Source organism: Salvelinus fontinalis, chromosome 25 (assembly GCF_029448725.1).
Source record: "Salvelinus fontinalis isolate EN_2023a chromosome 25, ASM2944872v1, whole genome shotgun sequence".
Lineage (NCBI taxonomy): Eukaryota > Metazoa > Chordata > Actinopteri > Salmoniformes > Salmonidae > Salvelinus > Salvelinus fontinalis.
The window spans coordinates 31,087,637-31,115,310 of NC_074689.1; the positions used below are offsets into that span (position 1 = coordinate 31,087,637).

A 27,674-nucleotide genomic window follows, 5' to 3' on the forward strand; every position below is an offset into this window, starting at 1 on the left:
TGCATCCTGTTTTTATTGATCATCCTTGAGATGTTTCTACAACTTGATTGGAAGCCACATGTGGTAAATTCAAATGATTGGACATAATTTGGAAAGGCACACACCTGTCTATATAAGATCCCACAGTTGACAGTAAACCAAGCCATGAGGTCAAATGAATTGTCTGTATCGCCCCAAGACAGGATTCTGTTAAGGCATAGATTTGGGGAAGGGCACCAAAAAATGTCTGCAGCATTGATGGTCCCTAAGACCTTCAGTGGCCTCCATCATTCTTAAATCTAAGGAGTTTAGAACCACCAAGACTCTTCTTAGAGCTGGTTGCCCGGCCAAACTGAGCAATCGGGGGAAAGGGGCCTTGGTCAGGGAGGTGACCCGATGGTCACTCTGACAGAGCTCTAGAGTTCCTCTGTAGAGAACCTTACAGAAGGACAACCATCTCTGCAGCACTCCACCAATCAGGCCTTTGTGGTAGAGTGGCCAGACGGAAGCCACTCCTCAGTAAAAGGCACATGACAGCCCACTTGGAGTTTGCCAAAAAGCACCTAAAGGGCTCTCAGACCGTGCAAAACAAGATTCGCAGAGAAGAATGGGAGAAACTCCCTAAATACAGGTGTGCCAAGTTTATAGCATCATACCCAAGAAGACTCGAGGCTGTAATCGCTGCCAAAGGTGCTTCAACAAAGTACTTAGAAATGGATCTGAATTCGTATGTAAATGTGAAATTTCAGTTTTTATTTGTAATACATTTGCAAAAATGTATAAAAAACTGTTTTTGCTTTGTCATTATGGGATGTTGTGTTTAGATTGAGGGATCACATTTTTTTTAAATCCATTTTATTAACAAAATGTGGGAAAAGTCAAGGGGTATGAATACTTTCCAAATGCACTGTATATACACTGCTCAAAAAAATAAAGGGAACACTTAAACAACACAATGTAACTCCAAGTCAATCACACTTATGTGAAATCAAACTGTCTACTTAGGAAGCAACACTGATTGACAATAAATTTCACATGCTGTTGTGCAAATGGAATAGACAAAAGGTGGAAATTATAGGCAATTAGCAAGACACCCCCCAAAATAGGAGTGATTCTGCAGGTGGTGACCACAGACCACTTCTCAGTTCCTATGCTTCCTGGCTGATGTTTTGGTCACTTTTGAATGCTGGCGGTGCTCTCACTCTAGTGGTAGCATGAGACGGAGTCTACAACCCACACAAGTGGCTCAGGTAGTGCAGTTCATCCAGGATGGCACATCAATGCGAACTGTGGCAAAAAGGTTTGCTGTGTCTGTCAGCGTAGTGTCCAGAGCATGCAGGCGCTACCAGGAGACAGGCCAGTACATCAGGAGACGTGGAGGAGGCCGTAGGAGGGCAACAAACCATGCCATCCTGGATGAACTTAATGACCATTCCACAGGTGCATGTTCATTAATTGTTTATGGTTCGTTGAACAAGCATGGGAAACAGTGTTTAAACCCTTTACAATGAAGATATGTAAAGTAATTCGGAGTTTTACAAATTATCTTTGAAAGACAGGGTCCTGAAAAGGGGACGTTTCTTTTTTTGCTGAGTTTATATATTTTTGAAAGATATGTGGGATTGGAAATGATACAGACAATGACATTGATAGAAGCCACAATCTATTTGCAATATTAAAGCTGATCCACCCCATAAAGAAATAAAGTAACGTGGAAGCTCCACTCAACGGTATTTCTCTCAAAGATCTGGATTCTGGTGTGAACAAGATGGGAGGAGGGAAGAGGAAGAGAGGGGACGGTGGAAGAGGGGGGATCAACCAACCACGAAATAATGTGGCCACGAAAAATGTCTGCCGGGACATAAGCTAACGTAGCAGCCATAAGACAAACACCTGAGCTGAGTTTCCGCATCTGGTTTTCAACAGAAAGGGAAGCTAGGTTGAAAATAGCTATATCCCTGAAAAACGGAACATCCGGTTGTTGGCTAGTCAGGGCCAATAGCCCAGCCAATTATCTCTCTCTCTCTCTGATGCAAAATGACTCTGTCTCTTCACACACATCAAGTGATTTCAAAATGCACCAGTCTGAAGCCAGGATGTTGACAACATTAATAATTCATTTATAGGCCCCTCTACAATTAAATGATTTACCCTTAAGTAATGTTGCAGCTGCATAAAATATGTAAATAAAATAATGTCAGTAGCCTATACCTAGGTCTAAATATGACACCTAACAGAACTGACAGATTAGTAAAACATGTAGGCAGAAGAAAAAAACACCCTCATCACTAATCAAATGGTTCAGTCTTGACTCCCATCGACCCTGGGGGAGGTGCGAATAACATACTGCCGATAAGGCAAAGAGCGGTGACTGAAAGTAAGTTTGTGTGTGTGAAATCTGTAGGACTTACCTACACAGGTGTGGAGGTGGGGTGTGTGAGACCAAGAATTGAGAAAAAAGGACTCCTCTTCTCGACAAAGGCACAGAAAGATAAAGCGAGGGTTGATATGGTATGATAGCATGCCATGCACATAGCTCATACCTGAAAGACGTACGGAAACTTTAAGGAAAACAATGGACTAAAAACAATGCCGATGTCATCCCAAATCGGTAATGAGGGCGAAATGAGTCTTCAGAATGCCTTAAACTTTTACTGTTTAAACTTTTACTGTTTTCCATCTCTGTCTACAGAAAGCAGTTGCTTTATATCAACTGCTATAAAAAAAAACACAAGAATGGAAGAAAATATGCAATGAAAATATGCAAATGTCAAAAAGGATGATGATGATGATGATGCATCAAAGAAGAAGAAAGGTAGACATGCTGAATGAAGAATGAAGCTTAACATTCGGGTGTTGGAAATGTGCAAGCACAGCCCTCAGTGTATTAAGAGGTGGGATGGAGGCATGGAGGCAGGTAAAAGAGAGAGGGGAGAAGGAGGTCAAGAGGGGGGAGGGAAGAAACAGCCTTATATTTACCCGTCGAGAGACCAGGGAAAAAAGGTGTCTGGGCTCGGAGCTCAGGGTTGGGGGGGAGACGACGGCCTGCCTGCCCACCTCGAGTGTCAGCACCCACTGATCACACTGCAGGGAGAGCACAGAGACCGCCGTCAATACACAGTCATGTCGTCTGCATGTACAAACACACACAACAACAAAAACAACAACAGCCTTCTAAGCATGCACTGATGGATTGCGGGCTACAATTCAGTGTGTGTGTGTGTGTGTGTGTGTGTGTGTGTGTGTGTGTGTGTGTGTGTGTGTGTGTGTGTGTGTGTGTGTGTGTGTGTGTGTGTGTGTGTGTGTGTGTGTGTGTGTAGACTCGGAGCAGGTAGACTTTGGTTTCTGGTCTTGTTAAGCAGTAAATAAATCAAACAACTTCCCGTGTGCTGTTATCACACGATGTCACTGAGCACCAACACACACATCCTGCCCCACAGCTAAACCCGGAAACCATGGCACTTTGACCTGATGGGATTCAGTCAAGTCATTAGAAAAAAAGCCTACTGCGGGATGGCGAGGCAAAGCGGAGGCCCAACCAAGACACTCATTCTCATTAAGGCATTTATTATTTCCAACATGGCAGACTAGCACTGAAGCCTGCTGACAGATGATCATTCTGGTAATAGGTGAGGTAAACACAAGGATGGGTGGACACAAGGAGAGGGCATTACAGTGCAGAGCCACCGACAGATTATCTACTTTGTAAAAAAGGTTTGGGGGGGGGACTAAGATGAGGGAGCAGGGTAAAGTAGAGAGAGAGAGAGAGAGAGAGAGAGAGAGAGAGAGAGAGAGAGAGAGAGAGACAGAGAGAGAGAGAGAGAGAGAGAGAGAGAGAGAACAAAGGATGGATAAGAAGAGGAAAAGCTGGAGGGAGGAAGGAGAAGATGGCTAGCTAAAACAGGACAGATAAGACGGGTAAGTATGGATGAGAGACGGGGATAAGAGAGAGGGAGAGAGGAAAGAGCTAGGGAGGGAGGGAGGGAGGGAGGGAGGGTGAGACGAGGAAACAGGGAAGAGGGGGTAGAGAGAGAGAGACAGGATAGAGATTATCAGATTAGTGGCTGGTAAGAGCTCCTAATTAAGAGGCAGTTATCATGGGGCCGGGCGGAGGAGACATTTTAGGTTCAAATTCCTATTTAGCCACTGCACTGTGTGCAAGCATCTTAAACACTGTTCACATCAAATGCTACAGATGCGCCCTGGCCTGCATACGTGCTCTCTTCCGAGGAGACCAAGTGTGGCCTGGTGTCAGAGTGCAGTCCAGAAGAACGGTGGCATAGTCCAGTCCAGTAGGACGGTGTCAGAGTCCAGTCCAGCAGGACGGTGTCAGAGTCCAGTCCAGCAGGAAGGTGTCAGAGTGCAGTCCAGTAGGACGGTGTCAGAGTGCAGTCCAGCAGGACGGTGTCAGAGTCCAGTCCAGAAGAACGGTGTCAGAGTGCAGTCCAGCAGGACGGTGTCAGAGTGCAGTCCAGTAGGACGGTGTCAGAGTGCAGTCCAGAAGAACGGTGTCATAGTCCAGTCCAGTAGGACGGTGTCAGAGTCCAGTCCAGCAGGACTGTGTCAGAGTCCAGTCCAGCAGGACGGTGTCAGAGTCCAGTCCAGCAGGACGGTGTCATAGTCTAGTCCAGCAGGACGGTGTCAGAGTCCAGTCCAGCAGGACGGTGTCAGAGTCCAGTCCAGCAGGACGGTGTCAGAGTCCAGTCCAGCAGGACGGTGTCAGAGTCCAGTCCAGTAGGACGGTGTCAGAGTCCAGTCCAGCAGGACGGTGTCAGAGTCCAGTCCAGTAGGACGGTGTCAGAGTCCAGTCCAGCAGGAAGGTGTCAGAGTGCAGTCCAGTAGGACGGTGTCAAAGTGCAGTCCAGCAGGACGGTGTCAGAGTCCAGTCCAGAAGAACGGTGTCAGAGTCCAGTCCAGTAGGACGGTGTCAAAGTGCAGTCCAGCAGGACGGTGTCAGAGTCCAGTCCAGAAGAACGGTGTCAGAGTCCAGTCCAGTAGGACGGTGTCAGAGTCCAGTCCAGAAGAACGGTGTCAGAGTGCAGTCCAGCAGGACGGTGTCAGAGTCCAGTCCGGAAGAACGATGTCAGAGTCCAGTCCAGCAGGACGGTGTCAGAGTCCAGTCCAGCAGGACGGTGTCAGAGTCCAGTCCGGAAGAACGGTGTCAGAGTCCAGTCCAGCAGGAAGGTGTCAGAGTCCAGTCCAGTAGGACGGTGTCAGAGTGCAGTCCAGCAGAACGGTGTCAGAGACCAGTCCAGCGGTAAGTTGTCAGACACCAGTTCAGCAGGAAGGTGTCAGAGTGCAGTTCAGCAGGACGGTGTCAGAGTGCAGTTCAGCAGGAAGGTGTCAGAGTGCAGTTCAGCAGGACGGTGTCAGAGTCCAGTCCAGCAGGAAGGTGTCAGAGTCCAGTCCAGCAGGAAGGTGTCAGAGTGCAGTCCAGTAGGACGGTGTCAGAGACCAGTCCAGCAGGAAGGTGTCAGACACCAGTTCAGCAGGACGGTGTCAGAGTGCAGTTCAGCAGGAAGGTGTCAGAGTGCAGTTCAGCAGGACGGTGTCAGAGTCCAGTCCAGCAGGAAGGTGTCAGAGTCCAGTCCAGCAGGAAGGTGTCAGAGTGCAGTCCAGTAGGACGGTGTCAGAGACCAGTCCAGCAGGAAGGTGTCAGACACCAGTTCAGCAGGAAGGTGTCAGAGACCAGTTCAGTAGGACGGTGTCAAGAGTGCAGTTCAGCAGGAAGGTGTCAGAGTGCAGTTCAGCAGGAACACTGTGCGTGCTGCGTACGTGATGCAGCTGTCAGACAAAATGACAAGGGGCCATTTCCTGTATCTGAATCTCACACTCACACCTCCTTGGTGAAGGGCACTGCTACTGTTGGGCAAAGGGCGAAGAGGTGATTCACATAATAACCTAACCTACAAATAAAACCCATCACAGAAGCTTGGTGTATAACAGGCTATATTGCAAAGAAGTGCTGACAAAGTTATCGCTACAGACGATAGTCTAATAATATAAGCCATTTAAACAGACGGTTTTATCCAAAAGCAACTTACAGCCATGCATGCGTACATTTCTATGCAGGTGTGGTGCCAGGAATCGAACGCACTATCCTGGTGTTGGACGCACCACGCTCTACCAACTGAGCTACAGACGACCCCGGAGATGACGAGCTACAGTACACTGCACGTCAACTGAGCTACAGACGACCCCGGAGATGACGAGCTACAGTACACTGCACGTCAACTGAGCTACAGACGACCCCGGAGATGACGAGCTACAGTACACTGCACGTCTAAAAAAAGTCACAAGTATACTGTATTAGGCCTACACACTTTTGTGTGTAAAAGTGTTATTGCTACATGCATTGCACCACAAAAAAAAATTTATGAATAAAATAACAGAATGATCAGTGCTAATTGAGTGGTGCCAGCATCTAAACGGAGCTGTCCACTTATCAGCTTGCTACTGCTGGCGGTTTAACACCTTTTTTCATAAGCAGGCAAAAAATGTTAGCCTATGTTGCTTGTCATACTAAGACACGTTAAACCCATGAAGGAACCTACGGTCATCTAGAGTGTCTGCTAGTAAGTAGCCTAAAATAGCTTTATTTTATGTAAGATAGGCAATTCTTCTCAAACCCAGAGAATTTAGAGAACAGTCTTGTGAAGACAATATAAACTTTACAGGATGAGGATGTAGAGTAGAGCTCGATCCAGTGACTATGGTGTGTGTGTGTGTGAGAATGCTGCTGTTCTCGGGCTGGTTGACAGGCACAGACACGTGCTAAAGCCTGCAGGTTTGAGACCAGAGCAGTTGGCACAGAGAGATATCACTTTTTGCCTGCTCTACACGACAGCATCCCCACTATATCAATTACAACTGGGAAAGATAAAAGCGGAGAGAGAGAGAGAGAGAGAGAGAGAGAGAGAGAGAGAGAGAGAGAGAGAGAGAGAGAGAGAGAGAGAGAGAGAGAGAGAGAGAAAGAAAGCAAGAGGGTGTGGGGGAACAGACTGATGCAAAAAGGAAGGAGGCTGAGAAAGATGAAGTGAGAGAATGAGAGAGAAAAAGGGAGGTGAAAAAGACAAATGGTTTTTCAGCGCACGTCCCATTAAGAGGCGGAGGCGGGGAGGGAGAATCTGGACAAACTAGACGAGCCAGTTTCCTCCATTATGGTTTAGAGAGGAAGAGAGCCCCATGTCTGCTTCCATCAGCTCTCTGCTGCCGCCATAGCGGAGAAGCTATCTGCTCATTGGCTCTCCAGTCTAGTCTAACCCATGCTACAGGATAACAAGATGGGGGAGGGTGGATGCCTTAGGAAAAGCCACGCCTCTCTCTGGTCTTAGCATCCTTATGGAGACTAATTACCCAACTACAGCATGGAGACTACTTCAGGAAGATGGCCTTGTCCAATGAGAAAGACAATTCTAATAAAATGTTGTTGTTTTTTTTAGTTTCTAAAGAAACTTTGACATAATTAGTATTATTGTAATTAAGTTGCTTATTTGTGACTTGGCAATGTCCAATAGAACCAATAATACATAACTTGTGTTATGATCAACAACATGAGGAATTGAGTAGGGAATGTTTTTTTATGGTGTTTTTATTCCACTCAGTTCCAATTTGGTTTCAACATAGAACAACAGCATCTTCATTTGAATACATTTTCGTTCAGAGCAGCAATGACAGCAATGCAAAATATAAGTCACCTGACCAACCAGCACGTGGTATGGTAATTCTTAATGTGCTCTGAGTTCCTTGTATGTGTGTGTGTCTTACTCCATCAGATAAGCATTGAATGGCAGCTGAGCTTCTTAAACTTCCTTTTATACTACATCAATGAGAAACAACAAGTTGACCTCTGTGCTTTCAGGTTCCCCTTTTCTCCTCAGTGTTGAGAACGCACAGAGATGCAACTTTTCAAACAAAGTCTCATGAACTGTGAGAAGACTGATCCATGTGAATCCTGAAAAGAGAGTTGTGGAGTTGTGAAACCAGTGAGAGGCGGTGCGTAGAGAGATTGTGGTTGGTGTGAGGTTAAAAGAGTCTCTCAAGATGACTAGCTAAAGTCTCACGTTTGAAGCTGAAGCGCATTATGAGAGGATAACGGTTCATTAGAAGATCTAGCCTATCGCCACCATTCTGACTCCAGCCCAGATTGTTTGTACTGTAGCCAAAAAGCAAAAAAAATAATTACTTCCTAGACATAATATTAATTTAGAAAATATTGGAATGTTAAAATTATGTACAGTATAGTATGGTTGTATGGCTGATAACAGGGGTTGGAACCGGTTCAGGGAACAGAAACAGAACCTGGAACGAAAGTGATCTATACTGTTCTGGAACTGAACCGTTATTTTAAAACCATGGGAACTGGTTAATAACGTTATTTTACATTTCATGCATTTTTTTCTAGTCCCACAACAAAACTCCTACGCAATGCCCTCACTGTGTCACTCAGAAATGTATTCCAGTGTCTTCTTGCATGCTGAAAATCTTTGCTTGTGGGTGTTTAAGCTACCTGCCTCTCCCCCATCTGATGCATAGGCTGGGTGGCAGGTAGCCTAGTGGTTAGAGCGTTGGACTAGTAACCGAAAGGTTGCAAGTTTGATTCCCCGAGCTGACAAGGTAAAAATCTGTCGTTCTGCCCCTGAACAAGGCAGTTAACCCACTGTTCCTAAGCCGTCATTGAAAAATAAGAATTTGTTCTTAACACACTTGCCTGGTTAAATATATACACTGCTCAAAAAAATAAAGGGAACACTTAAACAACACAATATAACTCCAAGTCAATCACACTTCTGTGAAATCAAACTGTCCACTTAGGAAGCAACACTGATTGACAATAAATTTCACATGCTGTTGTGCAAATGGAATAGACAAAAGGTGGAAATTATAGGCAATTAGCAAGACACCCCCAAAAAAGGAGTGATTCTGCAGGTGGTGACCACAGACCACTTCTCAGTTCCTATGCTTCCTGGCTGATGTTTTGGTCACTTTTGAATGCTGGCGGTGCTCTCACTCTAGTGGTAGCATGAGACGGAGTCTACAACCCACACAAGTGGCTCAGGTAGTGCAGTTCATCCAGGATGGCACATCAATACGAGCTGTGGCAAAAAGGTTTGCTGTGTCTGTCAGCGTAGTGTCCAGAGCATGGAGGCGCTACCAGGAGACAGGCCAGTACATCAGGAGACGTGGAGGAGGCCGTAGGAGGGCAACAACCCAGCAGCAGGACCGCTACCTCCGCCTTTGTGCAAGGAGGTGCACTGCCAGCGCACTGCAAAATGACCTCCAGCAGGCCACAAATGTGCATGTGTCAGCATATGGTCTCACAAGGGGTCTGAGGATCTCATCTCGGGACCTATTGGCAGTCAGGCTACCTCTGGCGAGCACATGGAGGGCTGTGCGGCCCCACAAAGAAATGCCACCCCACACCATGACTGACCCATCGCCAAACCGGTCATGCTGGAGGATGTTGCAGGCAGCAGAACGTTCTCCACGGCGTCTCCAGACTCTGTCACGTCTGTCACATGTGCTCAGTGTGAACCTGCTTTCATCTGTGAAGAGCACAGGGCGCCAGTGGCGAATTTGCCAATCTTGGTGTTCTCTGGCAAATGCCAAACGTCCTGCACGGTGTTGGGCTGTAAGCACAACCCCCACCTGTGGACGTCGGGCCCTCATACCACCCTCATGGAGTCTGTTTCTGACCGTTTGAGCAGACACATGCCCATTTGTGGCCTGCTGGAGGTCATTTTGCAGGGCGCTGGCAGTGCACCTCCTTGCACAAAGGCGGAGGTAGCGGTCCTGCTGCTGGGTTGTTGCCCTCCTACGGCCTCCTCCACGTCTCCTGATGTACTGGCCTGTCTCCTGGTAGCGCCTCCATGCTCTGGACACTACGCTGACAGACACAGCAAACCTTTTTGCCACAGCTCGCATTGATGTGCCATCCTGGATGAACTGCACTACCTGAGCCACTTGTGTGGGTTGTAGACTCCGTCTCATGCTACCACTAGAGTGAGAGCACCGCCAGCATTCAAAAGTGACCAAAACATCAGCCAGGAAGCATAGGAACTGAGAAGTGGTCTGTGGTCACCACCTGCAGAATCACTCCTTTTTTGGGGGTGTCTTGCTAATTGCCTATAATTTCCACCTTTTGTCTATTCCATTTGCACAACAGCATGTGAAATTTATTGTCAATCAGTGTTGCTTCCTAAGTGGACAGTTTGATTTCACAGAAGTGTGATTGACTTGGAGTTACATTGTGTTGTTTAAGTGTTCCCTTTATTTTTTTGAGCAGTGTATATATCCAATTTGTAAGTCGCTCTGGATAAGAGCGTCTGCTAAATGACTTAAATGTAAAATGTAATAGGCTGACGTTACAAGCTTGATTCAGAAGATAAGGAGAGAAAAATTTTATTAGCTAGAGAAGAATGGATGAACTTTTTCAATGCTAGTTAAGGGACCTATAGGCCTAATTATCATGTTTCACATTGGATTTATTAACTACAAAAAGATAAGACATGTTTTTAATTCTGGTGCTGCTCAGGGCACACACAAGCTTGTTAGCTAGCTAGCTCAAGCTTGACAGCGTGTCACGACTTCTACCGAAGGTAACTCCTCTCCCCGTTCGGGCGGCGCTCGGCGGCGGCGGTTTACTAGCCGCCACCGATCCCTTTTTCCTTTTATGTTTGTTTTGTCTGTGATTCTTTTCACACCTGGTTTCAGTTGCGTTTATTTCTGTGTGTATATAGGGTACCTGTTTCCTGCCTTAGTTCGTGCGGGATTAGACTTGTGTGTATTGCGCTTGATTGTATTTGATGTTTGTTGTGTTCACGATTTACGCACGTGTATGTAAAGTGTCGGAACTGTGTTTGTTCCTCGGCAGTTTGCACGAGTTGCTGAGTATCGTGAGCGTAGTTTTTGGATTTCCGTCTGTGCTATTTCTGTATTGGTGGACTATATGATTAAACACGCTTCTCAGACATCCCTGCTCTCCTGCGCCTGACTCCTACACCTCTCACGAGACGCACGTTATCACACAGCGAGCAAACTCAAAGAACATTCAAAGTTCCTCCTCCTAGGTATAACTCTGTGGACCCAATTCAGATAATGCATATCATAACAAGATGCCCGGCGATTAAAGCCTTCTTCAAGCCTCCTCAACCCACTCTCTCCCCACCACAGCAGGTTGGTGCCACCTTAATTGGGGAGAACAGGCTCGTGGTAATGACTGGAGCGGAGTCAGTGGAATGGTATCAAATACATAAAATACATGGTTTCAAGGTGTTTGATGCCATTCCATTTGCATTATTCCGGCCATTATTATGAGCCGTTCTCCCCTCAGCAGCCTCCACCGCTCTCTACCTGCAAAAGAAAAGTTGCATCTTGCCCCACAGGCCACACTTGTCTCTCCATCACGCATGTAAACAACTAGCTTGCCTGCTCTAGTCGCACTGATTGGTCAAGTCATTTAATGAGCTAAATGTAAAAAAAGAAAAGAAAAAGGTTGATTTCACAGGTTCAAAAAGAAACAGAAAGAAACAATATAAACCAGTACTTTTTCTTGGTTGGAACATGTTGAAAAATGTATTTTGCTGGTTGGATCAGTGGGACGAAATAAAACATTTTGGGGTTCTGTTCAGAACAAAACCACTGGGAAATGATTTTGGTTCCAACCCCTGGTTGATAGTATGGTTGATACAATTATGGGAAAATACAGTATATTACATTATACAGTATATCCAAGGCTTTGGGTATTAAAAAATATGAGAGTTTACCACCAATTAACGTAAACAGGGTTTTTTGTAAGCTAAGCAAAAAAGGACGGCACTTTTATCAACATCTACACCATTTCTCTGAGCATTTACACCATTTCTCTGAGCATTTACACCATTTCTCTGAGCATCTACACCATTTCTCTGAGCATTTACACCATTTCTCTGAGCATTTACACCATTTCTCTGAGCATTTACACCATTTCTCTGAGCATCTACACCATTTCTCTGAGCATTTACACCATTTCTCTGAGCATTTACACCATTTCTCTGAGCATTTACACCATTTCTCTGAGCATTTACACCATTTCTCTGAGCATTTACACCATTTCTCTGAGCATCTACACCATTTCTCTGAGCATTTACACCATTTCTCTGAGCATTTACACCATTTCTCTGAGCATTTACACCATTTCTCTGAGCATTTACACCATTTCTCTGAGCATTTACACCATTTCTCTGAGCATCTACACCATTTCTCTGAGCATTTACACCATTTCTCTGAGCATTTACACCATTTCTCTGAGCATCTACACCATTTCTCTGAGCATTTACACCATTTCTCTGAGCATTTACACCATTTCTCTGAGCATTTACACCATTTCTCTGAGCATTTACACCATTTCGTGAATCATGCATGAGAGCACCAACTGTTCCGGATGACTGTGTGATCATGCTCTCCATAGCCGATGTAAGACCTTTAAACAAGTTAACATTCACAAGGCCTCAGGACCAGATGAATTACCTCAGAGCATGCGCTGACCAGCCTCCAAGTTTCTTCACTGATATTTTTAACCTCTCCCTGACCCAGTCTGTAACACCTACTCTGTGCCCAAGAATGCCAAAGTAACTTGTCTAAATGATTATCACCCCCTGGGCACTCACATCTGTTGCCATGAAATACTGGTTGTGGCTTACATCAACACCATCATCCCAGACACCCTGAACCCACTCCAATTCGCATACCACCACAACAGATCTACAAATGATGCAATCTCTACTGCACTCCACACTGCCCTTTCCCACTTGAACAAAAGGAACAACTACGTGAGAATGCTGTTCATTGACTACAGCTCAGCGTTCAACCCCATAGTGCCCTCAAAGCTCCTCCCTAAGCTAAAGTCCCTTGGACTGAACAACTCCCTTCTAAAACTGGATCCTGAGGGCATCAACACATCCGCCATGCTGATCTTAAACACAGGGGCCCCTCAGGGGTGTGTGCTTAGTCCCCTTCTGTACTCTCTGTTCACCCACGACAGTATGGTCGCGCATGACTTCTACACCATCATTAAGTTTGCTGACAACATGGCTGTGGTAGGCCTGATCACAGACGACAATGAGACAGCCTATAGGGAGGAGGTCAGAGACCTGGCCAAGACAACAACCTCTCCCTCAACATCAGTAAGACAAAGGAGCTGACCCTCAGTAGGCTGAAAAGATTTGGCATGGCCCTTCAGATCCTCAAAAAGTTCTACAGCTGCACCATCGAGAGTAACTTGACAGGCTGCATCACCGCTTGTGTATGGCAACTGCTTGGCATCCGACCACAAGGTGCTATAGAGGGTTGTGCAAACGGCACCGTACATCACTGGGGCCGAGCTCCCTACCATCCAGGACCTCTATACCAGGCGGTGTCAAAGGAAGGCCCAAAAAATTGTCAAAGACTCCAGCCACCCAAGCCACAGACTGTTCTCTTTGCTACCGCACGGCAAACGGTACCGATGCACCAAGTCTGGAACCAACAGGACCCTGAACAGCTTCTACCCCCAAGCCATAACATTCCGAAACAAAACTGCTAAATAGCTAATAAAATGGCTACCCGGACTACCTGCATTGACACTTTTTTACACTAACTCTTGCACTGACCCTTTGCACACACACTGAACTCTAACCACACACACACATAATTACACTGACTCTTCCAACACACACTACACACGCCCCAAACATACACTTTCACACTCCCCACATACGCTGCTGCTACTGTCTAGTATATATCCTGTTGCCTAGTCACTTTATCCCTACCTATATGTAGGGTACATAGCTACCTCAATTACCTCGTACCCCTGCACATAGACTCTGTACTGGTACTCCCTGTATATAGCCATGTTATTTCGATTCATCATTTGTTTCCTTTATTCACTGTGTATTTATACATCATGTCACTATTTCTATATACATTGAACATGAATATAAACCCAACACGTGGTGTTTCTCATGCTCCATGAGCTGAAATAAAAAAATCCCAGAAACTTTCCATAGGCACAAAAAGCTTATTTCTGTCACATTTTGTGCACAAATGTGTTTACATCCCTGTTAGTGAGCATTTCTGCTTTGCCAAAATAAGCCATCCACCTGTCAGGTGTGGCATATAAAGAATGAGATTAAACAGCATGATCATTACATAGGTGGACTTTGTGCTGGGGACAATAAAAGGCCACTACAATGTGCAATTTTGTCACACAACACAATACCACAGATGTCTTAAGTTTTGAAGGGGGTGTGCAATTGGCATGCTGACTGCAGGAATGTCCACCAGAGCTGTTGCCAGATAATTTAATTTTAATTTCTCTACCATAAGCCTCCTCCAACGTAGTTTTATAGAATTAGGCAGTATGTCCAACTGGCCTCACAACCACAGGGGAGGTGCAACTCAATATTAGGAATATGTTCCTAATGTTTGGTACACTCAGTGTATATATTTTTTCTTATCTTTAACTCGGCATTGTTGGAAAAGGACCCGTAAGTTAGCACTGTTAGTCTACACCTGTCTACGAAGCATGTGACAAATAACATTTTATTTTGATTTGAAAAAACTGTCAAGCTGCCCAACGGCAGGCACACACGCATACACACAAAGACACACACACACACACACGTCACAGATTGAGCGTGGCATAATAGGGTTTGGGAACAAGAGTCCTTGGCAACGCGAGGGCTCAGCTGTCAGACAGCCACAGGTGCCTTCGACAGCCAGAGACTTTTAGGGGCCTTTCTCTCCTCCAGGAGAAAAGCCAGGCTTTATTCAAGCCCTAAATGGGACATATGCTACCTTGGCTGGGGCTACTGGGGCTGCTGGGGCTACCGGGGCTGCTGGGGCTACTGTAGGCCTGACTCCCCAGAGTGGGGACTAGTTTGACAGACTCACATGAGCCTGGTTAGAGGGGTGGGGTGGGGGGTAGGGAGGGCATGCTCAAATTCCCCCACATCTCCAGTAGTGGAACAGATGTAGAGATGATCCTAATGCTCAAATTCCCCCACATCTCCAGTAGTGGAACATATGTAGAGATGATCCTAATGCTCAAATTCCCCCACATCTCCAGTAGTGGAACATATGTAGAGATGATCCTACATTATACTGCTACTCTATTGACAAAGCAACAGACTAACACATCTGCTTTAACACAGTAGTACACACAAAGACTTTTAGGCCTATATCATATAAGTCAACGTAAGTAATATTGACATCTAGGGCTATTAGCAGGTGGAAATGTTAACCAACATATTCGCACAGGTACAAAGTCACACACACACACAAAGACCCCCCCCCCCCCCCCCCCCCCGCAAACACTGACACACACAGTGATGTTGAGTTGGGTGTGTGTTACAGAGTGAGAGTGCAGATGCAGATTGTGTGCTGACAGATCCCATGCAGCCCCACTGACAGCTGCGTGGAAAAAAGGCACACGCAGTCCACCAACCAACCAACAGCACCCACCAGATAGCTAGCTGTCTGTACTGTACTGTGTGCCCTTGGTGCCACAAACACAACAGCTACACTATAAGCTAATGTTACCCAGAAAGACTCACAGATGTAAATCGCTGCCAAAAGTGATTCTAACATGTATTGACTCAGGGGGTTGAATACTTATGTAATCATGATATATTAGCGTGTTGTTTTTCATAACAGTTTTACAAATGTTAGACTTTTTATTTCTCTTTGACATTGGATTATTTTGTGTAGGTCATTGACAAAAAACAACAATTAAATCCCACCTTGTAACACAACAAAATGTGTAAAAAGTCAACAGCTGTGAACACTTTCTGAAGGCAATGAAAGCTAATGCTCATTTCAATCTTCCTACTAATTAATGTGACGATAAAAGGGACTGATTCATTTCCAAAGATAACTTTTGAGTTCCTTTTGCTGAGCGTGTGGGTGTACGTGTGTACTGTAGTGTTGCCTGAAGCAAGGTCGTCTCTGAAAGCTGGGGAGATGTTGGGGAGAGTTGGCTTGACATCCCCATCAGGCTGACAATAAATATCCCCTGCTAGCTAGCTACTTATTTGGCACGGCTCTTCGCCACAAGTAAATCACGCCGGTAGGGGTACACAGAAAGGGTACACTTTTAAACAACCCCCCCTATTATTTTGTTGTTATGATCATCCCCTACTCCTTTATTTAGCGGACACTATAATGTAGGGAGACGGAGAACCATCCATCTTTATCTCTCTCTCTCTCCTCATATCCGTCTGTCTGCTTCCCATCCTGTTCAGCTCATTTTCCCTCTCTGGAAACCATTCACCTTCCTCCAAACACATGCACACGTAGGGTTGCAAAATTCCTGGAACATTCAATAAATTCCCTGGTTCTCCCAAAATCACGGTTTGAACGATTCCCGAAATCAGGAGGGAATAAGCAGGAAATCCAGAATCCTCTAATCACTATTTCTGGAAAACCAGGAAGTGTATTGAACGTTCCAGGAATTTTGCAACCCTCCATGTGCGTGTATGTTCTGTGTGTTTGTACAGCACTCTTTGGGCAGGTGAGGAACATTGAGCCTAGCTGTAGGTCTGGGGCAGGTGAGGAACATTGAGCCTAGCTGTAGGTCTGGAGCTGGTGAGGAACATTGAACCTAGCTGTAGGTCTGGGGCAGGTGAGGAACATTGAGCCTAGCTGTAGGTCTGGAGCAGGTGAGGAACATTGAACCTAGCTGTAGGTCTGTGGCAGATGAGGAACATTGAGCCTAGCTGTAGGTCTGGGGTAAAGATACTAGTTTTTACTTGTACTTCATGTTTGTTTCATCACTCCCTCTGCCTCCCTCCCTCACTGTCTCCTACTACACTCTCTCTGCCTCCCTCCCTCTCTGTCTCCTACTACGCTCTCTCTGCCTCCCTGTCTCCTACTACGCTCTCTCTGCCTCCCTCCCTCTCTGTCTCCTACTACGCTCTCTCTGCCTCCCTCCCTCACTGTCTCCTACTACACTCTCTCTGCCTCCCTCCCTCTCTGTCTCCTACTACACTCTCTCTGCCTCCCTCCCTCTCTGTCTCCTACTACGCTCTCTCTGCCTCCCTCCCTCACTGTCTCCTACTACACTCTCTCTGCCTCCCTCCCTCTCTGTCTCCTACTACACTCTCTCTGCCTCCCTCCCTCTCTGTCTCCTACTACGCTCTCTCTGCCTCCCTCCCTCACTGTCTCCTACTACACTCTCTCTGCCTCCCTCCCTCTCTGTCTCCTACTACACTCCCTCTGCCTCCCTCCCTCACTGTCTCCTACTACACTCTCTCTGCCTCCCTCCCTCTCTGTCTCCTACTACGCTCTCTCTGCCTCCCTGTCTCCTACTGCGCTCTCTCTGCCTCCCTCCCTCTCTGTCTCCTACTGCGCTCTCTCTGCCTCCCTCCCTCACTGTCTCCTACTGCACTCTCTCTGTCTCCTACTACGCTCTCTCTGCCTCCCTCCCTCTCTGTCTCCTACTATGCTCTCTCTGCCTCCCTCCCTCACTGTCTCCTACTACACTCTCTCTGCCTCCCTCCCTCTCTGTCTCCTACTACGCTCTCTCTGCCTCCCTCCCTCTCTGTCTCCTACTACGCTCTCTCTGCCTCCCTCCCTCTCTGTCTCCTACTACGCTCTCTCTGCCTCCCTCCCTCACTGTCTCCTACTACGCTCTCTCTGCCTCCCTCCCTCTCTGTCTCCTACTACACTCTCTCTGCCTCCCCCCCTCTCTGTCTCCTACTACACTCTCTCTGCCTCCCTCCCTCTCTGTCTCCTACTATGCTCTCTCTGCCTCCCTCTCTGTCTCCTACTACGCTCTCTCTGCCTCCCTCTCTCTCAATTCAATTTCAATTTTAGGGTTTTATTGGCATGGGAAACATATGTTTACATTGCCAAAGCAAGTTAAATAGATAATAAACAAAAGTGAAAAAACAATACAAAACTAACAGTAAACACTACTCACAAAAGTTCCAAAAGAATAAAGACATTTCAAATGTCATATGTCATACAGCGTTGTAATGATGTGCAAATAGTTAAAGTACTCTCTCTCGCCCTCATGCTCCCTCTCTGCCTCCCTCTGCCTCCCTCCCTCTCCTTCCCTCTCTCCCTCCCTCCCTCCCTCTCTGCCTCTCCCTCCCTCTCTGCTTCCCTCATGCTCCCTCCCTCAGCAGCAGTCCTACAGTACACGGTAGCAGGTCTTATGACACTGAGAGGACACCGTGGGCCTGGACTGCTCTCCACTGACAGTTGTCTATCTGTGCAACAAATGGCACATTCAATCAGGGGGCGGCAGTGACAGCCCCACTCCATAAATTCTGGGGTGCGCGCACACGCACACACACACACCCACACACACACACACACAGACACACACACCCACACACACCAGCTAGCAGCACCTAAAACAGAGCCTGCAGTTATAATGCTGCCTTGCTCCACTCAAATGTTATGTGCAGCTCTTTTTAAAGGTCTGTTAAGTTCAAGTGAGTTAACAGTGTAGTAGTTCACCAATGGACATTGACTGCCCATATCAGCACGCCGATGAATGGCAAAACAGCCTGTAAAAGCACTTTGTTTTATAAAGGCTGTTTTCAAATATGCTCTTATTTGTATACGGGGCATCCTCCAGACAGACAACACATCAATAGGTGAAATTCAGGAAGGCATTTTGATTCACCGGAGTTTGAATTGTAGAATTCACCGGAGTTTGAATTAGACCATGATGCCTAAATAGAGGCCAACATTTGTTGTTGAGGTTTTCACACATACGGTCCAGGACACATTTATCAAGCCAAGGACTGATAAATAATAGCCTACTAGAAATATTCTTTATAAAATGGTGGCACGCCACCAGTTGAGGCACATAGCATCTTGGGGGAGAATGAAGTGAAAATAGATGGGCTCAGTTCAACAACGTCCCCGGTGTTACAACAATACACTTGGGTGTGTTGCTCTCTCTTTCGCAAAACCACACCTTCACAGTCTTTCAGCACTTGAAATGCAGGAGGGAGGAGTGTTTGTGTGTGTGTGTGTGTGTGTGTGTGTGTGTGTGTGTGTGTGTGTGTGTGTGTGTGTGTGTGTGTGTGTGTGTGTGTGTGTGTGTGTGTGTGTGTGTGTGTGTGTGTGTGTGTGTGTGTGTGTGTGTGTGTGTGTGTGTGTGTGTGTGTGTGTGTGGGGGAGGTGTGGGCTGCCTTCAGGCCTGCAAGTTCATACATGCTATACCTGGCTAAGCCTGGACTTAACACACAAACACACACACACACTCAAATACAGTACACACACATACTCAAACACACATGCATACCGCAAGTCCCAGAGACAAGACTCACGCCCTCGTCACAACGAGTAACCCAACCCACCTGAAAATGTGTCTACATACGCACAACACAGAGGACATAAACAATAACACCCAAAGCATCTCCCAACCCTACAGTCATCTCCCAACCCTACAGTCACCTGGGTGAGCCTACAGTCATCTCCCAACCCTACAGTCATCTGGGTGAGCCTACAGTCATCTCCCAACCCTACAGTCACCTGGGTGAGCCTAGTCATCTCCCAACCCTACAGTCATCTCCCAACCCTACAGTCATCTGGGTGAGCCTACAGTCATCTCCCAACCCTACAGTCATCTGGGTGAGCCTAGTCATCTCCAAACCCTACAGTCATCTCCCAACCCTACAGTCATCTCCCAACCCTACAGTCATCTGGGTGAGTCTACAGTCATCTCCCAACCCTACAGTCATCTGGGTGAGCCTACAGTCATCTCCCAACCCTGCAGTCATCTGGGTGAGCCTACAGTCATCTCCCAACCCTACAGTCATCTCCCAACCCTACAGTCATCTGGGTGAGCCTACAGTCATCTCCCAACCCTACAGTCATCTCCCAACCCTACAGTCATCTGGGTGAGCCTACAGTCATCTCCCAACCCTACAGTCATCTGGGTGAGCCTACAGTCATCTCCCAGCCCTACAGTCATCTGGGTGAGCCTACAGTCATCTCCCAACCCTACAGTCATCTGGGTGAGCCTACAGTCATCTCCCAGCCCTACAGTCATCTCCCAGCCCTACAGTCATCTGGGTGAGCCTACAGTCATCTCCCAGCCCTACAGTCATCTTCCAACCCTACAGTCATCTGGGTGAGCCTACAGTCATCTCCCAGCCCTACAGTCATCTGGGTGAGCCTACAGTCATCTGTGTGAGCCTAGTCATCTCCCAACCCTACAGTCATCTCCCAACCCTACAGTCATCTGGGTGAGCCTACAGTCATCTGTGTGAGCCTAGTCATCTCCCAACCCTAGAGTCATCTCCCAGCCCTACAGTCATCTGGGTGAGCCTACAGTCATCTCCCAACCCTACAGTCATCTGGTGAGCCTACAGTCATCTCCCAGCCCTACAGTCATCTGGGTGAGCCTACAGTCATCTCCCAACCCTACAGTCATCTGGGTGAGCCTACAGTCATCTCCCAGCCCTACAGTCATCTCCCAGCCCTACAGTCATCTGGGTGAGCCTACAGTCATCTCCCAGCCCTACAGTCATCTTCCAACCCTACAGTCATCTGGGTGAGCCTACAGTCATCTCCCAGCCCTACAGTCATCTGGGTGAGCCTACAGTCATCTGTGTGAGCCTAGTCATCTCCCAACACTACAGTCATCTCCCAACCCTACAGTCATCTGGGTGAGCCTACAGTCATCTGTGTGAGCCTAGTCATCTCCCAACACTACAGTCATCTCCCAACCCTACAGTCATCTGGGTGAGCCTACAGTCATCTGGGTGAGCCTACAGTCATCTCCCAACCCTACAGTCATCTGGGTGAGCCTACAGTCATCTCCCAACCCTACAGTCACCTGGGTGAGCCTACAGTCATCTCCCAACCCTACAGTCATCTGGGTGAGCCTACAGTCATCTCCCAACCCTACAGTCATCTCCCAACCCTACAGTCATCTCCCAACCTTATAGTCATCTCCCAACCCTACACTCATCTGGGTGAGCTGCTTGTATTGTGTACACAGTGGATGTACACATCTGGGAAAAATGTGCTACTTCAGATATTTGCAGTCAGTCATTTCAGAAAAAAGCTGCTTGAAATGCGGCGAGCATCTCCACAAAAGTTTTGACGCTACGTGGTCTATCGAGTTAAACAAGGCTTGCCGGCTTATTATTTTTCAAGAGTTTGAAATTGTGTGTCCCTATGAGTAAGTGTTGCCCTAACCATAAGAACTGTAGCATAGAGTATCTGTCTGGGTTCCACCACGTCTGATGAGGAGACAGAACAGGAGAAACCACTTGAGGGGGGGTTCACCTAGCAGAGGGCCCAGACTCAGGCCCAGGCGGGAGGATACGCCTCTTCACAGCTCTCACCATAATGGGGCTCTTTGTACAGCCAAGAAGAATACACCCTTCATCTGGACTGGGGACTGAGGCTATCCCTCTCTCTCTCTCTCTCTGTCTCTTCCCACTCACACACAGACATCTACCGACCACACATGATTTGTGGCTGTCAAGACCTTTTCTTCCCTCCCCCTTGTAGAGGACTACCTCTGTGTGTGTGTGTGTGTGTGTGTGTGTGTGTGTGTGTGTGTGTGTGTGTGTGTGTGTGTGTGTGTGTGTGTGTGTGTGTGTGTGTGTGTGTGTGTGTGTGTGTGTGTGTGTGTGTGTGTGGATCAGTTCAGCAGCGGTACCACCAGCTACTGTATCTATCTGTCCTTCTACATGGATCACCATGCAGCGTGCCCCCTCCCTCCATCCATCCCCTAACCCCCATCTGCCAACCCATATCCTCCTAAACCTAACCCCCTCCCTCCCTCCAACCCCTAACCCCCATCCGCCAACCCCTAACCCCCTCCCTCCAACCCCTAACCCCCATCCTCCAACCCCTAACCCCCTCCCTCCAACCCCTAACCCCCTCCCTCCCTCCAACCCCTAACCCCCATCCTCCAACCCATAACCCCCTCCCTCCCTCCAACCCCTAACCCCCATCCTCCAACCCCTAACCCCCTCCCTCCAACCCCTAACCCCCATCCTCCAACCCCTAACCCCCATCCTCCAACCCCTAACCCCCTCCCTCCAACCCATAACCCCCTCCCTCCAACCCCTAACCCCCTCCCTCCAACCCCTAACCCCCTCCCTCTCCTTTCTTCGGTGTCACTCCTCTTGATGTTGCATGACATAACTCTCCACAGTGAGGATTCAGGCCAAAGTACAAGGCCACACAACATCAGCAAACTGTTTGCCGTCACCGGCTCGCAACCGCCCCCTGAGCCGCCCAGTATCTACGCCCCTCCCATCCACATGGGCACCGCCCCCCTTGCTTTCTGCCTCGGGCCAATCAGGGACTCCGCAGCCAGCTGTTTGCCCGGGCCGCACACGTGAATGACATTGGGCAGGTGGGGGGTGCTCTCGCAACTTTCACAACTCTGAGCAGCGTGGGGGGGGGGTTATCCATGGAGCCTCCAGGGGTATGAGGCCGGCCGTGCAGCACAGCACCGCTCCTCTCAGCTACACTGAAACAACTCCGAGCAGCACCATCACACCATGTCCTGCCTGCCTCTCCCCCTTCTCCTCCACCCCTCTCCTCTACTACTCTCCTCTGAAATAAGAGTCACATTGTGTTTTTTTGTTTTTTTTCCAGCGGCGCTGGGCTCTCTCTTCATGGGTTCTCTGCCTGCCTTACTGCCTGAGGACATGGGCTCCTACAAGGGAGTGATTCATCTGGAGGGTGGGATGTGATGAGGGTGGAGATGCTGTAACTTCACATAGAGCAGAGATTTTTGGGGGTCTCACAGAAAAATGTCCTCTCTCTCTCTGTCTCTCATGCCCATTGTCTATCTGTTAGCTCAAAGTAGGCAATGATGGGAGGCTGTTGCATGTCAGACATTACTGAGAGCGGTAGAGCAGGATGGGTGAATGAGCAGAGCAAGACCTGGGAGTTTAAAAATACTCTCTGGGACTGAAAGTGTTAAAAGTCAACCCCACCCCCCAAAACATGGGAGGGGGAGAATGGGCAGTAATGGCTAGTTACAAAGACAGCGAGCTCTGCTTCCCATGTGTTTAATAGTGATACTGGACAGCTAGCATCGCTTGCTAGCATCTAGGAGACTCCTCCTTTGAAGCCTGCCTCTCAAGGCTCCGAGCAAAGTGCCTCCTCGTCGAACACGGCCTGATAAAAAAAAGTTAATGTTTACTGGGATAGAAGTGCTGGCTTAGGGAGTGCCAGAAGGATAAACTTTGACTAAATTTAGATGATTCTCTTTGTGAACTAGGCCTTCTTCTCTCTGAAGCAAATCTTGGGCTTCTGACTGTCACCAGTTTATTTCCCTCGTCTTCTGACAACAATTCCCCTAATGCTGCATACAGCGCTTATCATAATTATGAAAACCTGAAACAACATCCAGTATCCACCATTTCCTGTTCAGGGGAAGTCCAAAAGACTTTGCAGTCTTGTGGGATGGCCCATTTCCTTAGCAAAGGATGAAATGAGAAAGGACAGGGATTATTTCCCCCCTCTGAGTTCTATTTATCCCTGACACCATCCCTCCATCCTCTCAAAATGCCTCTGGTGGCATGCTATTCTACTTAGTCAGGCCTCACTAAAGGCATCTCAACCAGCATACACTTTTAGAATATGATAGAGTCAGGATTCAGAAAAACATCGCACTGAAAGTACAGCTGTGAGAAACAAACTGACTTTGTCATCTTACAGGAGGTAAGTATTAAGGTCTTATTCTTGACAAATGTTTAAATCCACTGATGCTAACCCAGCAAGTCCCCCAAAAAATCTATGACAAAACAAACCAAATGGCAGTGCAGACGTATACTAATCCCATTCCTTAGGGGTCTTTAATTGTCATCATTTGAGTCTATCTTCACTCTGAGCAGTCTCCAGTAGTGTCAATAGAGGGCTCAATAAGCATAGCACTTGTCTCTGGGGCCTTGCTGCACTGTTACAGTCTTCAACACTGGGGGGGCTGATGAAGTCATTGCATTACAAACTTGGCGACCTTGCTCCGGAACAGATAAGAACAGTGTCGAAGTGGAGACAGATCTAGACAGAACAGACCTGGAACAGCATCATCTTCCAGGGACGGTCTTGAGGGCTGAAGTTATAGTTGGGATGTTTCGTGGTTTCGCAGTTCACCTTTCTGCAGTATTTGGTGACAAACAGGCAAAGTGTTTGTAGGTAGACGTAGTATGGAAGAATGAATGATGGAGAAAGATTCAACTGGCCACTGGAAAAGATTATTTTCCATTATCCTCATGCATCTCAAAGTCCCAAAGCCTGTTCAATACCTAGTAGAGGAGGGAGTGCACTCTGCTCCGTTGCAAGTAGTTACATAAAGGGGTCAAAGTCTTCTCTTTTGTTCAGATGCTGCTGCTCTTTCGAAAGGGACCCTTAACCTGGTTTTCACCTGCTTACCAATGCCTGCTGGAGCTGGGAAAGATGTTTAATGTTCTCCTTGGATGGGGTTTATAATTCTTTCCACTCTGGTGTACCTGGGGGGGTGCGACCTTTAACCAGACTGACTGTCTGGTTAATGATAATGATTATAATGCCCCTTTAAAGGAGGCGCCGCGAACTTGCACCACAGCGAGGATGCTGGAAAGAGCACAGCTCAGGAGAGTGGTTGGGGGAAGGGGGAGGATGATATAGGGTCTGAGCAAAAACTGTGCTGGTGATACTTTGACCAACAGAATATTTCACCGAAGTTAAAACTAACTTTTGCTCAAGGGGGGGACCTAAAAAGTTTATCACAGACGTGTTATTTTTAGGAGAGAGAAAACATTCCCCTGGGTGGTTGAAAGGGTTAACTGTGGGGCAGAGGTGGTCCTGTGTTGTTGCGTGGGTGTGTATGCCTGCTGTGAGATGGGTGGCGGCTGTGCAGCCTGTATGCATCACCGGTGTTGTTTGGGCAGGGTTTAAGGTAGGTCCCTCCATTGTTTGGGAGCTGCTCCTGTTGTGGGGGGTAGGGGGAGAAAAGGCCAGGTTTCAACCCAGAGAAAGGGCCGTGTTTCTGTCTTTGTGTGCCCTGCCTCCGGGGCTTGTCAAGAGAGAGCCTGGTCTATCCCATCAACTGGACTCCCAAGGGAAAGCTGGAGAGGAGGATTGCTAAGGGTGTTGGAGATGGGAGGTGGGGGAAGGATGACAGTGGCGTTAACTTCAGCTCAACTGAGCAGACACACCTACCCACCCTCTCCCTCTCTTCTCCATCCCCCAACTAAGCACTCCCTCTCTTCTCCATCCCCCAACTAAGCACCCACCCTCTCCCTCTCTTCTCCACCCCCCAACTAAGCACCCACCCTCTCCCTCTCTTCTCCATCCCCCAACTAAGCACCCACCCGCTTCCTCTCTTCTCCATCCCCCAACTAAGCACTCCCTCTCTTCTCCATCCCCCAACTAAGCACCCACCCTCTCCCTCTCTTCTCCATCCCCCAACTAAGCACTCCCTCTCTTCTCCATCCCCCAACTAAGCACCCACCCTCTCCCTCTCTTCTCCATCCCCCAACTAAGCACTCCCTCTCTTCTCCATCCCCCAACTAAGCACCCACCCTCTCCCTCTCTTCTCCACCCCCCAACTAAGCACCCACCCTCTCCCTCTCTTCTCCATCCCCCAACTAAGCACCCACCCGCTTCCTCTCTTCTCCACCCCCCAACTAAGCACCCACCCTCTCCCTCTCTTCTCCATCCCCCAACTAAGCACCCACCGCGTCCTCTCTTCTCCATCCCCCAACTAAGCACCCACCCTCTCCCTCTCTTCTCCATCCCCCAACTAAGCACCCACCCTCTCCCTCTCTTCTCCATCCCCCAACTAAGCACCCACCCTCTCCCTCTCTTCTCCATCCCCCAACTAAGCACCCACCCTCTCCCTCTCTTCTCCATCCCCCAACTAAGCACCCACCCGCTTCCTCTCTTCTCCATCCCCCAACTAAGCACCCACCGCTTCCTCTCTTCTCCATCCCCCAACTAAGCACCCACCCTCTCTTCTCCATCCCCCAACTAAGCACCCACCCGCTTCCTCTCTTCTCCATCCCCCAACTAAGCACCCACCCTCTCTTCTCCATCCCCCAACTAAGCACCCACCCGCTTCCTCTCTTCTCCATCCCCCAACTAAGCACCCACCGCTTGCTCTCTTCTCCATCCCCCAACTAAGCACCCACCCGCTTCCTCTCTTCTCCATCCCCCAACTAAGCACCCACCCTCTCCCTCTTTTCTCCATCCCCCAACTAAGCACCCACCCGCTTCCTCTCTTCTCCATCCCCCAACTAAGCACCCACCCTCTCTTCTCCATCCCCCAACTAAGCACCCACCCTCTCCCTCTCTTCTCCATCCCCCAACTAAGCACCCACCCGCTTCCTCTATTCTCCATCCCCCAACTAAGCACCCACCGCTTCCTCTCTTCTCCATCCCCCAACTAAGCACCCACCCTCTCCCTCTCTTCTCCATACCCCAACTAAGCACCCACCCTCTCCCTCTCTTCTCCATCCCCCAACTAAGCAGGACTCAGGACATAGGAGGTATTTTGGAAACAGTGGGAATCTCTATCCATTGTCCAATCTTAAAGTTGGCTCTAAACAAAACAGTTAATCTGATCAGTGAATTTTTTTTTTCATGACAGTGTTTTCTTCTGTGATGTAAGAGAGAAGCAGGTAGGGAGGGGTTGAGCTATAACAGGGTTCCCAACTGGACCCCAAGTTTTCATAGCAGAAAATATATACACAATATGTTTTTTAATTTTCATTGTTGGACATAAAAGACTTAAAAGACCAGGAAATCAGCTCCAAGTAATTTCAATTTTGGAAATCTGTTCCTAAGTATTCCCACGCATAATAGAGAAACACGTGATCGTATACAAATGTAAGCAAGGTTTGAAATTATTTTATTTTAGTGAAATATTTTATCTGTTTGGGCTTCTTGCGATGAATTTGCAGTCTACAAATTGTTTGCAATTATACTGAACAAAAACATAAACGCAACAGGTAAAGTGTTGGTCCCATGGTTTATGAGCCGAAATAAAATATTCCCACAATTTTACATACACACAAAATGCTTATTTCTATCAAATTTTGTGCACAAATTTGTTTATATCCATGTTAGTGAGCATTTTTCCTTTATCAATATAATCCATCCACCTGACAGGTGTGGCATATCAAGAAGCAGATTAAACAGCATGATCATTACACAGGTGCACCTTGTGCTGCGGACAATAAAAAGCCACTCTAAATGTGCAGTTTTGTCACACAACACAATGCCACAGATGTCTCAAGTTTTGGAGCGTGTAACTGACTGCCAGAGCTGTTACCAGAGAATTGAATGTTCATTTCTCTACCATAAGCCGCATCCAAAGTCATTTTAGAGAACTTGGCAGTACGTCCAACTGGCCTCAAAACCACAGACCTAGTGTACCACGGTAGCCTAGCACCTCCACATCCGGCTTCTTCACCTGCGGGGTCATCTGAGACCAGCCACAGCTGATGAAACTGAGGAGTGTTTCTGTCTGTAATAAAAATAAATCTGATTGACTGGGCCTTGCTCCCCAGTGGGTGGGCCAGTCTCCTAAGTGGGTGGGCCTATGACCTCCCAGGCCCACCCATGGCCTGCCCTGACATGTGAAATCCATAGATTAGTGCCTAATGAATTTATTTCAATGGACTGATTTCCTTATATGAACACACTCAGTAAATTCGTTAACATTGTTGCATGTTGGGTTTATATTTTTGTTCAGTATA

At 47.7% G+C, this 27,674-nt stretch overlaps 1 protein-coding gene across 3 annotated transcripts in view; it reads right to left on the reverse strand.

Annotated features, from left to right (window-relative positions):
- Positions 1 to 27,674, reverse strand: part of LOC129823105 (ras-responsive element-binding protein 1-like) — a 67,250-nt gene that overhangs the window by 31,428 nt on the left and 8,148 nt on the right. The window contains exon 2 of one of the 3 annotated variants that reach the window (XM_055881864.1): positions 2,959 to 3,063. The exons of the other annotated variants lie outside the window; for them this stretch is intronic. The gene's annotated coding sequence lies outside the window, so the exon portion shown is untranslated. The remainder of the gene's footprint in view (positions 1 to 2,958; positions 3,064 to 27,674) is intronic. 3 annotated transcript variants of the gene reach the window in all.